We start from the raw sequence: 12,832 nt of genomic DNA on the forward strand, positions 1-12,832 counted from the left end.
CTTTTATCATGTGGATGTTACCACCAATTAAAAAAGAAGAAGAAAAGAAATAAGCCATAGGTGCGTTACAGAGATTTTGCGGTAGGTAAGGGGCACGGCGTGAAGTAGAACCTAATTAACCGCAGGCCCAATTTACATATAAATAAGGCATGTTTGCATTGAAAAGAATGACAATAACTTAATTTAAAAATGCATGTTGCAGTGCTATAAAAGCATATATAGTATCTGGTTAAGTTGGATTGCAGGATGTTTGTGAATTAGTCACAGGTGCACAAAGGTGCACCTGTGACTAATGCACAGGTGCACAAAGGTGGCACAACTGTTTAGTGAATTAAATCCTGTGTGTGGATATATATATATATATATATATATATATATATATATATATATATATATATATATACAGCAGCCATGGCCTGTGCATTTTAAGTCTAGGCCTTCATTGCGATTCATGCCATTAAGAAAACACAGCTTCACAATGAATAAGACACTGTATGCCCATCATACATTACGTGGCATTCAACTAATAATACCAATTGACATTTTAAAACAAATGAGGTCTAATACCAAATATAGGCTCTAATAATATTTGCAATTTACATTTAGCTTGCAATAAATTTTGTTTCATTAGGGTACAAGGTTACTTTTCAAAACTTGATCCAAGCAGCCTAATTTACACACTAAACTCCTGATGTTGCTATAACAATACAAAAAGCACTTAACAATTTGCTTGAAGTGATTATCAGTCCTCCTTTCCTGTTTAATTAGTCAATCGCATGATCATGCAGAACATTTCAGGTTTTTAAATCCATAAGGATCTCTTTCTCGATGGTGATGATGCAGTGATGACAGCCGACTCGTCAGCAAGATCTTGCGCTCTTTGCTTTCAAATTACGTACATCACTTAAAGCCAGCTAGAAGCCCTGGACTGGGACATATTCTAAAGACCACACCCACCAAGAACTAATAAATCAATCTGATTGGCTGATGAATCTGACAATCTGTCTTTAGATGCCTATTTACTTGCACTGTTGAGAAATTCTGAAGGCCTGACAGGGTGGAGCTCAGGCTCACATGCTGCTTCAGCTAAGGAAGGGCATGCAATTTGTGAAACAATCATCACACTTTGCTTGTAAGCATTAAGGAATAAATTCTGTATTATCCTGAATTTTGCTATTCGTTTGTACATGAATTTGAAAATACAAAGGTCAATGAAAAAATATTTATTTATTAGGCATGTTAAGCCAGCAGAGAAGGCATTGCTAGCCCTGAGAAATTGCTACCGATATACATTATATATATATATATATATATATATATATATATATATATATATATATATATATATATACACACTCACCTAAAGGATTATTAGGAACACCTGTTCAATTTCTCATTAATGCAATTATCTAATCAACCAATCACATGGCAGTTGCTTCAATGCATTTAGGGGTGTGGTCCTGGTCAAGACAATCTCTTGAACTCCAAACTGAATGTCAGAATGGGAAAGAAAGCTGATTTAAGCAATTTTGAGCGTGGCATGGTTGTTGGTGCCAGACGGGCCGGTCTGAGTATTTCACAATCTGCTCAGTTACTGGGATTGTCACGCACAACCATTTCTAGGGTTTACAAAGAATGGTGTGAAAAGGGAAAAATATCCAGTATGCGGCAGTCCTGTGGGCGAAAATGCCTTGTTGATGCTAGAGGTCAGAGGAGAATGGGCCGACTGATTCAAGCTGATAGATGAGCAACTTTGCCTGAAATAACCACTCGTTACAACCAAGGCATGCAGCAAAGCATTTGTGAAGCCACAACACGCACAACCTTGAGGCGGATGGGCTACAACAGCAGAAGACCCCACCGGGTACCACTCATCTCCACTTCAAATAGGAAAAAGAGGCTACAATTTGCAAGAGCTCACCAAAATTGGACAGTTGAAGACTGGAAAAATGTTGCCTGGTCTGATGAGTCTCGATTTCTGTTGAGACATTCAGATGGTAGAGTCAGAATTTGGCATAAACAGAATGATAACATGGATCCATCATGCCTTGTTACCACTGTGCAGGCTGGTGGTGGTGGTGTAATGGTGTGGGGGATGTTTTCTTGGCACACTTTAAGCCCCTTAGTGCCAATTGGGCATCGTTTAAATGCCACGGCCTACCTGAGCATTGTTTCTGACCATGTCCATCCCTTTATGGCCACCATGTACCCATCCTCTGATGGCTACTTCCAGCAGGATAATGCACCATGTCACAAAGCTCGAATCATTTCAAATTGGTTTCTTGAACATGACAATGAGTTCACTGTACTAAAATGGCCCCCACAGTCACCAGATCTCAACCCAATAGAGCATCTTTGGGATGTGGTGGAATGGGAGCTTCGTGCCCTGGATGTGCATCCCACAAATCTCAATCAACTGCAAGATGCTATCCTATCAATATGGTCCAACATTTCTAAAGAATGCTTTCAGCACCTTGTTGAATCAATGCCACGTTGAAATAAGGCAGTTCTGAAGGCGAAAGGGGGTCAAACACAGTATTAGTATGGTGTTCCTAATAATCCTTTAGGTGAGTGTATATATATATATATATATATATATATATATATATATATATATATATATATATATATATATATATAATGTATATGTTATGGCTGTTGATGTGAACGCGATAATTCATTGCGATTAATTATATAAAAGAATAAAGCTTTAAAAAAATAATGCAAGTAATCATGTCCCCGGACCGTGATAAAGAATATTCCTTCCATCTGAGTAATTCAAGCTTGAAGTACCACCTGTTTTCTCCAGGGGGCAGTAAGCATCCTTCAGCTTTTAGGGCAAAGCGCTTATACAGAAAACAAACCACACTCACCGACAGCAGACAAAACAACATGACAAAACAACAAAACAACATGTTCTTGCGTTTAAAACAGCTTGATGGTGTGCAAATACGAATGCAGGGATCTCAAGTCGTCTTTTTCCAAGTTTCAAACTGTGTTTAGCTTGACACAGCAACATAAATTTTTTATGACACAATGTAAACGAGATGCTCCATAAGCATCTGACACAATTGTGCATTGACAAAGCCCTCATAATGCATATATCTCGGACTGATTGATGAATTCAATTGCAAAATGGATTGTGTGAACTGTAGGCCAATTATAGGCAGATGACATAGGTTACACAGTAACATAGTAATATGGAAATACACATACATTGCAAACTAAAGCCACTGTTTGAATTTTCTTTTTGGTAACACTTTACAATAAGGTTCAATTTGTTAATATTAGATAATGCATTAGGTATCATGAACAATGAAATAAACAAAATTATTTTACATCATTTATTTAACTTTGTTAATATTAGTTCATAAAAATACAATTTTTGATTGTTAGTACATGTTAGTTCAGAGTGAATTAACAATGTTAACAAATGCAATTTTTTATTTGAGAAATGTATTAGTATATGTTTAATTATCATTAACTAAGATTAATAAAAGATGTAAAATTACTGTGCCTTGTTAGTTCATGTTAACTAACGTTGTTAACTAATGTTAACAAATAGAACCTTATTTTAAAGTGTTACCGTCGTTTTAATACTTTACTCATGTGCCACAATGATGTAATGCATTTTTATGATCTATACTATTATTTTTTTACAACATATATTTTATTTATAATTATTAAAATATAACTATTATTGTTATTTGAGGGGCTTTCTAAGCAAATATTTATATATGCAATTAATTGTGATTAATTCAAGTAATTAATCAGCATACCATGTAATTAATTTGATTAAAAATGTTCATTGATTGACAGCCCTGATATATATATAAAAGTTTGGGATGTGCCTTACATCAGTCTGCAACACACAGGAGGTCAAGTGCCACGTGAACTGTAGGGGTGATGAGGTGAAAGTAACTTGCTATTGGCTCATCCATCTGGAAATGTCAATTAGTGTTTCTACTGTTGCCTTACATGAGCCTAATTTTGCAGAACTCTGAACAAAGAGAAAGCATATGGTAGACCACTTCAAAACCTCCATGATAAAGATTTTTTTTACTCTCTTTATTGCTCTTAGTTTGAGGAAAATAGCACAAGTCCCATATTCTGGCAAATCAATCCAATCCAAAATGTTTGAATTTACCAACTGTTGGTTTAAAAGAACCTCTGTGTTGTTTCAGTTGTGCCTTTCTTTCATTTATATTTGATTTCGTTTTGTTCCAACTAAAACATTTACTTAAAAAATGATCTGTCTTAAGTTTCTTAAATATACTTAGCCTGTCCATCCACAACTGTGACATAAACATTAACATTCTTCATATTTATTCAATTATGTCTGCCCTGCTTAGATGCAGTTTTACATGCAATATTTTTTTTTTTTTTTTTGCATATCAGGGAGGATGTCACAGATTAATATGAATTAGTACAGTTTAATTGGAAAAGTGAATTCAAATTTTCATTAGAGCATACATCACAATTAGTAGTACAATAGTTCACAATTTGTATATCACTCTCCTTGAACACTAATTGACCCCTCAGTGACTCAGTAAATACATAAAACAAAATGTGTAAGAATAGGTATTTCTACCAGTATTTGCTGGCCTATTCAATTTCTTTTGAAACATTTGTAAGCTATCAAGAGCACATCAGAAATATGTTTCTATTGCATCAATATTTAACCAAAAATTTACAAATCTCTAAAGGCCCATTCTCATTAAATCTGATTTTTCAGCATTAAAAGTGTGCATTAAAAGGTTTCAAAATGAAGCAATGCATAAATGTATCTATGAACTTTCTCTGACACTTTATTTTGGTTTGATGCCAAGCAAAGAGAGAGAGAGAGAGAGAGAGAGAGAGAGAGAGAGAGAGAGAGAGAGAGAGAGAGAGAGAGAGAGAGAGAGAGAGAGAGAGAGAGAGAGAGAGAGTGGGGTAGGGAGAGAGGGATGGATGGATGGATGGATAACAGGTTACATGGAAATAAGGTTCCGTTCATTATGCATTAGGTATCACGAACAAACAATTAACTATAATTTTTACATAATTTATTAATCTTTGTTAATGAGATTGCAAACAATTACTATTGTTTGTTAGTTCATGTTAGTTCATAATCCGTACTAACTAATGTTAACATATACAACTTTTGATTAAAAAATGTACAACTATATGTTGAAATTAACATTAACTAAGATTAAACAATGCTTAATAAGTATTCTTCATTGTTAGTTCATGTTAACAGTTTTTGTTAACTAATTTTAATAAACAGAACCTTATTGTAAAATGTTACCAAATAATATTTCATGCTTTTTGTCATTTAGTGGTTATTAAACCATAACTGAATTAACTTTATGAACAAACTTAGTCTTTCAAAACTTAAATTACTACAAGGACTTAAAAAAAAAACGACTATGCTTTGCCTGCTCACTGTCCCATTAGTGAAAGCAAACAAAATACAATCTTCTTTCAAGTCTGCTACCGGTGACTTACAGGGCCAGCCCAAGTCTAGAGTGTGTTAAAAGTCATGATTTTTTTGTTTGTTATTATTATTATTATTATGTGTCAGAGGCATTGATACATGAATTAATAAATAATTAACCAAACACAAAATAAAAGGAAAATAAAAAAGCATGGCATCAGACCCATGATGCAACAAGAAAGCAACAGATGGCCTATTTATGCGCTGTCCCACCTTTGTGTTACAAAGAGATCAATTGAAATGTGACAAGAAAAACAAAATGTCACTAGAGTTCCTTTTCTGTGTCTTAAATAAATAGTTAACATAAAATAAATAAATAAAAAGTAAATTAAATAAAATCTGTAATAATTCACTCACACTAATGCCATCCGAAACCCAAATGCTGTTTTTTTCTTTTCTCTGTGGAACACAATAGGAGATTTTTTTGAGGACTCACAGTTTGCACAAGTCTTCCATAAGACAACAATTCATAGTGACCACATGTCAAGTTCGAAAAAGTAAAAAGATTTATAAATAATTAAAAAAAAGTACCATAAAAGTAGTCACACTGCAGTCTTTACTGCTCAATGTTGGATTAGTATCCTCTCAGCATAGAATTAATTTAAAGTTTTGCTTTAAATCAGCTATACCGACAAGTAGATGAAGCCCATGGCTGAACATTTTCAGCATCAGGTCATTTTTTGTATCAATTTCACAGTGAAAACAATGTAACAAGAGCAGGTTTCCAATTTGAAATTTGCAAAAGCTGCATGTGAAATGCAATCAGTCAGCATTTACTGAGTAATGTGGTGTGGCTGTCACGTTGGCATCATTTTTCCCCCCTTTGTGTCTGTTTTCCTCAGAGGATATGATGTGACTATGTCTCTCTAAAAGAGGATGTTGACATGTGTCAGGCGGACGATGTCACAGTATTAGACACTTGCGTTTTACAAAGCAGTCTGGCATTTATTTAGCAGTTTCTGCATTATTGCCTTTTTTTGGCCATCAGAATTTGATCATTAGAGGATATTCCCACTGCTGCAATATTTGAAACTCTCACAGAATAGAAATGATTTATTCTGTGAGAATTTTACAGGAGCACTGCCTTGCACATTTAAGAATTTGAAAAAAAGATGATAGGCGAGAGAGAAAGATTGAGCGTAAATAGAATCCAAATTAGTATACCATTTTTTACTTCCAGCCACTCCATGCTTAAGCTTTGAAACAACAGATTTATCATTTAGAATCAATTACTTTCTTAGGATTAGCATGCAGACAAGTATTGTATGAAGTAATATGTAGGTAGGTCCTGTTTACATCTGGTATTATGATCCGATCACAGGTGGTCAGGATTTGGTTAAGGAGAGCATTTCTGATTATGTGACTACTTTCTCTAATAATTACCATATAGCACTTAATATTTCAAATTATCTTTCCAGCTTTGCTAACATTAAAGTACTCAGCTGCACTTAATAGATTTGATCAAATCTAAATCCATTCTGCAGCATTCCACAGATGTTTCCCCAAAACCAGCGCACTAAACCAAACTTAGCAAAATAAATAAATCATAGAATAGATAATAGAACAGAGAAAAACATAAATACAACAAACACATAATAAATAAATAAAAACATGAACCCCCGAAAAATAATTAAATAAAAATGAATAAATAAATAAATAAAACACAAATATTCCTTCTAAGCCTCGACATCATACAATAAGTTAAAATGATGTATTAAAACAAAGTAAAAAATAGCTTTCTACAGAGAGCCACAAATACATATATTGTAGGATTATTGGTCCAAAACATGTGCTACTCCAATTTTTTTTTAATAACTAACATTTAATCCTTGTAAGACATGTGTTATCTTCCCATTACTTGAACGCTTTGCAATATACTTGATTCAAAATTCTGAGTCTGTAGCTTCTTCAAAGAAGTCATGAGCTTGTAGACTGTGAAAGTGACTATGGTTTGATGAACACAAGATTCCCAGCTTGTGATTAATATTGCTTTAATTAATTTTATCTCTCTTAACACAGTCATTGATTCAGAATACTAGCCAACAGACCCTGAAGCAGAAAGACTTGCACAGATTGAACAGAGGCAAGAAGAAGAAACCCTATGAACATGTCTTGTGGGAATGTTGCAGACAGCCTGTCATGTCTTCAGCCAACTTACTGATTTCATCACAGAGCATGACATGCAAGAGGATTTAAAGCAGAGAGGGTTATGCTCAGATATTGGAAAGCTCTCCGTATGACTTGTAGTTCAGTAATTTTGGTTGACTCACATAAGCATTATTGGTGAGAAATGCAAGGCCAACAGCTGTTGAAAGCAGTTGTTAAATGCTCACCAAAGTGAATTACTGCAAAATGAATACAGGAATATTCACATGCTACAGATGTTGTGTTTTGATTTGGTTGTTGTTGTTTAGTTAGAATGTGGCCAGTGAATTTATATGAGATCTCCACCTTGTAGTTTGTACATTTTTGCATTACTGTCAAATACCATGTATCACTGCCAACAGCCATTCATACAAGTTGGACTTCTAACAGTTCTAACCAATGCCAAAATTTCCTTGTGAAAGATCATAATAGAGCATGAAGCCATTAAAGTAAAAAAAAAAAAATGCACCATGTCACAATTATTAGAATAGAAAGGTAAGATTATCAATCAAAAGCAAATCTTTATTTGTGTGCTGTCTGTCGATAATAAAAAACCAAAACTGTAATTAAATCGCACAATGTTCAATAAATCGTGATTAATTGCAGATTTTGAAAGTGCTGAATTTTGACTCTATTATACTTCTTTTCCTGTAAATTATTTTATTTTCTCCTCAGGAAAGAAAATAAAACAACTAGGTAACAAAAATGCTTTATTAATATTTTCCAAACAAAGCCTTCCACAGTATAAAGATAGAAATGCACTAAAATAGCACCAATTTAAGAAACATTAAACATTTCAAACTGTAAGTAGGAGGTTGACTCATTGAAAGAACTAGCCCATATGTTGTGTATTTATTTCAATGCGCATTACATCTCCTTAACTTTCATCCTCCACAATATTATTCGGATGGTAGACTGTGGCTATCCACTTCGCTATACAAATCATTAAAGCCGCATTCATGATTATGGTCAGGGCATAAACGCCATCGTAAAGCATCACTTTGGACTCCACATGAATAGCGCTGCAGGTGTCTTGTTCTGCTTTTAGGGCTGGCACTGCCCACATAATGATAGTTCATCTGAACTGGTGTTTTGATGATAGTTAAGACTTGACATGCTTCTGTGGAAATTAAATTGCAACCTACAGGCTGCAAAGAACTTGATTTCTGCCACAAGTACCATCTGGGTTTATTTTGTACAACAAATAGCAATAAATAGGTCGTATCCCCATCTCTTGATCTGTGTGTTTGTTTGTGGTGTGTACTTCTGTGTTTTAATGTTCCCAGACACATCTTGAATCTGCAAACTGCATTATCAGAAACTGAATTTAGACTTTACACAGAGAACATACAATTCACCCACAGGTGGTGCGCATAAATCCACAGATATTGCAAACACTCCCACCCACAGCCAGTTGCACTTTGTCATGAAAATTGCCCTTAGAATTAGCAATAAAATATGTTGTGCCTAGCACAGTCACACAAATAGAGCCCAACATGATTATTACTGCTCACTCTTATTTAAAATAAACGAATGCTAAACGTTTTTTTCTTTTTTTTTGCATTTGTTCTCATCTTGATTTCATTGTGTACAATCCATGTTCACTTAATCCAGTTGTGTTGGGACTATGCAAATACTATTTGCTGTATCAATGTATTTTTTTTTTAGGTTACCATTGTGAAGAAATTGAGCTAATGGTTAGGTCAAGGTTGTGTACTTTTCAACTGAAAATCAGTGTATATTGCTTTTCTCATGAAGCAAATACTGGAGGATCATCAATAAAATTACTGATTTGTAAATTCTCAGCTGCACCTTACTTATATCACACACACACACACACACATGTGTTTGTTGCTAGCTAACAATAAGCTGGAGTTATTTGAACAAATCAAATTTATGATAGGTTAACTTATCAGGTTTTTGCTACACAGTAGAGTAGAGCCTACATTTTTATTTAGTTTCAAATAAACTCATTTTCATTGTGTGGAACCAATGTCCACATTTTGAATTAAGTTAAACCAAAAAAAAAAACAATGTCAGTGTTGTTTGGGTCAGGTAAACACATTACACGGAACATGAAGAATAATAAATGTGCCAGTGTCCATGCAAAAGTGATGGGTGCTACTCGAAAAAGGCAGTTAAAAGACAAGCTGTATTTAAGAAATGCGTTTTTGTTGTAAGGAGAAAAGCTGAATTAATATAGCTCGATAAACAAACAGGCCAAAGCATCAACACATTCTCACAGCCTACATTTTGCAATTTGTCTTGCTCTTGTGCAGTATTGTTAAGGACATGAATACAAATAAATGAGTTGTTTAAATTATTTGCAACAGTAACTAAAATGCATGCACTGTAGCTAAAGAGGAATATAAATAATAAAGACCATCTTTGTCACACATTATACAGTTTTTTAACATGTACAGTGAAATTATTATTTATTCATATATCCCAGCTAAACTGGGGTCAGAGCACCATGATACAGCACCCCTGGAGCAGATAGGGTCAAGGGCCTTTCTCAAGGGCACAAGAAGCATCTTGACAGTGCTGGGGCTTGAACCTCTGACCTTCTGGTCAGTAACCCAGAGCCTCAAATACTGAGCCACCACTGTCCCAATGTGCAATGTACAGTAAGTTGCTCTATATACTCTAAAAGATTCTAATGCATAAACTGAATGTTATAAATAACAAACTCATGTATCACATGTTGGCCTACAGCCAGACCTCACAAAAGTATTTTTTGTTTTGTATATTGGAGGAGATAGCTCAATTCAGTAGCTCAATAATTTAGGTCTATCTGATTTCTATCAGTTCCAATAAGTAGAAATATATGGTGGCATAACCTCAGTTTGTTTAAGATGTGGTCTCCTCACTCCAGTGCTGATCAGAACTCAGGTAGCCAGAGACACGAGTAGAATTGGAATCGTGCCTCAACCCTTTTTGATCTCCTTCCTCATAAAACTTTTATAAGTCTTCCTTTTAAAGCATTGCAGGAGGGGTAGAACACGGCTTCACCACAGCACACCCGTATCTCACCTGCTCATTCAGAGCGATGCCAATTTCATGTCTGTTCATGTAAAAGCTCATAAATTAGATTTATTGCCTCATTAACAATGAAGTGTGATGTACCTTTAATATTACAGACTGCACATTACAAAAGAGAACACAAAGTCAACATTTGGCCCTGCTTAATGAGGGATAAGCAATTGTTTGCTAATGTAATGAATTGGATGATGGCCAATTGTGCGTAGAATTACTCGCATGATGGTGGCTGTAATCTTTTAGGATTAAGACAAACCTGCTCGCTGATACAAGCGCTAGATCTAACATGTTATCTAGGTACAAAACAGTGGAGGCTGGTGCTTTTCAAATGGAGGGCAAGTGCATACTGCATGTCAGTTATTAATCCAAAAAGTGATCAAATATATTAGTTGGTTGTCTGCAGCTTGGTTTCATTGAATCATGTTACTATACCTGCATTTCTGTACAATATTTTACGGGGCTCTTGAACATATTGCACAGTTTCCTAGTGAAATGAACACCAGAGGTGCTAAAACAACAATGACGAGTAAAATGGCAGATTATCAGTTTATAAAACGGAGCAACCTGGAATTAAGTGCCTTGATCAAGGGCCCAACAGTGGCATCTTGGTGGTGCTGGGGCTTGAACCCCTGACCTTCTGGTCAGTAACCCTGAGCCTCAACCACTGAGCCACCACTGCCCCAGCTTGAATGCAGGCTCATGACCTGGTCCCTGAAGGGGGTCGTAGTAACCTTGGGCACGTAGCCCGGTCGCGGCCTCATGATAACATCATGAGGCAGGTGTCGCTGACAGAGAACGCATGCAGGTCCCCAACCCTCTTGATGGAGTCTAACGCGATCAGGAGGGCTATCTTCAGGTAGAGGGCCTTGAGCTCAACTGAATAAAGTGGCTCAAAGGGGGGTCTCTGAAGGCCCGAGGGTTAGATCGGGGAGGGTTCAGTCTCCAGGCGCCTTTAAAGAACCTTATAATCAAGTCGTGCTTACCTAGGGACTTGCCATCTACTGCGTCGTGCTGGGCTGTGATAGCAGCTACATACACCTTCAAGGTGGAGGGGGACAAGATGTGCTTGCCCCTGATTAATGGGAGAAATCTCCGTAGGGCAAGAGATACAGCCAACAACTCAAGGCCGTTGATGTGCCAATGCTGCCGGGGTCCTGTCCAGAGACCAGCAGCAGCGTGCCCTTTGCACACAGCACCCCAACCCTGTCAAGAGGTGTCTCTGGTCACCACGACACATCTGGACACCTGCTGCATGGGGACTCCGGTCCACAGAAAGCAGTGGTCTGTCCAAGGGTTGAAAGTCTGACAGTAAGAACGGGTGATTGTCACATGGTATGTGCCATGGTGCCATGCCCATCTCGGGACTCGAGTCTATAGCCAGTGCTGAAGCAGTCTCATATGCATCAACCCGAGCGGCACTGCCACGGCTGAGGATGACATATGCCCCAGCAGCCTCTGGTATTTTTTTAGAAGAACCGCTGTGCCAGGCTCGAAGAGAGCGAGGCACCTGGGCACTGACTCCATGCTGAGAAAAAAGAGCTCTGATCTGGAACGAGCTTGCTCTTTTCCCATTTGACCTGAAGCCCTAGACGGCTGAGGTGCCTGAGCACCTGGTCCCTGTGAGCGCACAATAACTCTCTAAGAGCCAGGATGAGCCAGTCGTCGAGGTAATTGAGTATGCGGATGCCCACTTCCCTTAGCGGGGCAAGAGCTGCCTCTGTGATCTTCGTGAAGATGCGAGGGGACAGGGACAGGCCGAAGAGGGGGACCATGTACTGAAATGCCTGGCCGTCAAACGTGAACCGTAAGAAGGGTTGGTGTCGAGGCAGAATGGAGATGTGGAAGTACACGTCCTTCAGGTCACGGCCGGGGTACTGTGAGAATGGCGCGCACTGGCTGGATGACCCAGGGAGTAAGGAAACGCTCTTTATTGAGAATGTGGGTGCCGCAGCCCGAAGGCGGTGTGGCAAATGAAACAAGGATTCTCCTCCCTGCCCTCCACCGGGGGACAGAGTGGTCTTGGTACCAGCTCCGGAGCGAATGTCTAACTGCCTGTGTTGTCCGTCTCAGGAGTGCTTAAGAGCTTTCCTGGTTCTGGAAGGGGTCCTGGAGATGGGGGGGGCGTATGCTGCCTGTGAGGTGCTCGGCGCTGGGGCTGAGAGCTGGGCCCGG

This window comes from Xyrauchen texanus, chromosome 33 (genome assembly GCF_025860055.1).
Source record: "Xyrauchen texanus isolate HMW12.3.18 chromosome 33, RBS_HiC_50CHRs, whole genome shotgun sequence".
NCBI classification, from domain to species: domain Eukaryota; kingdom Metazoa; phylum Chordata; class Actinopteri; order Cypriniformes; family Catostomidae; genus Xyrauchen; species Xyrauchen texanus.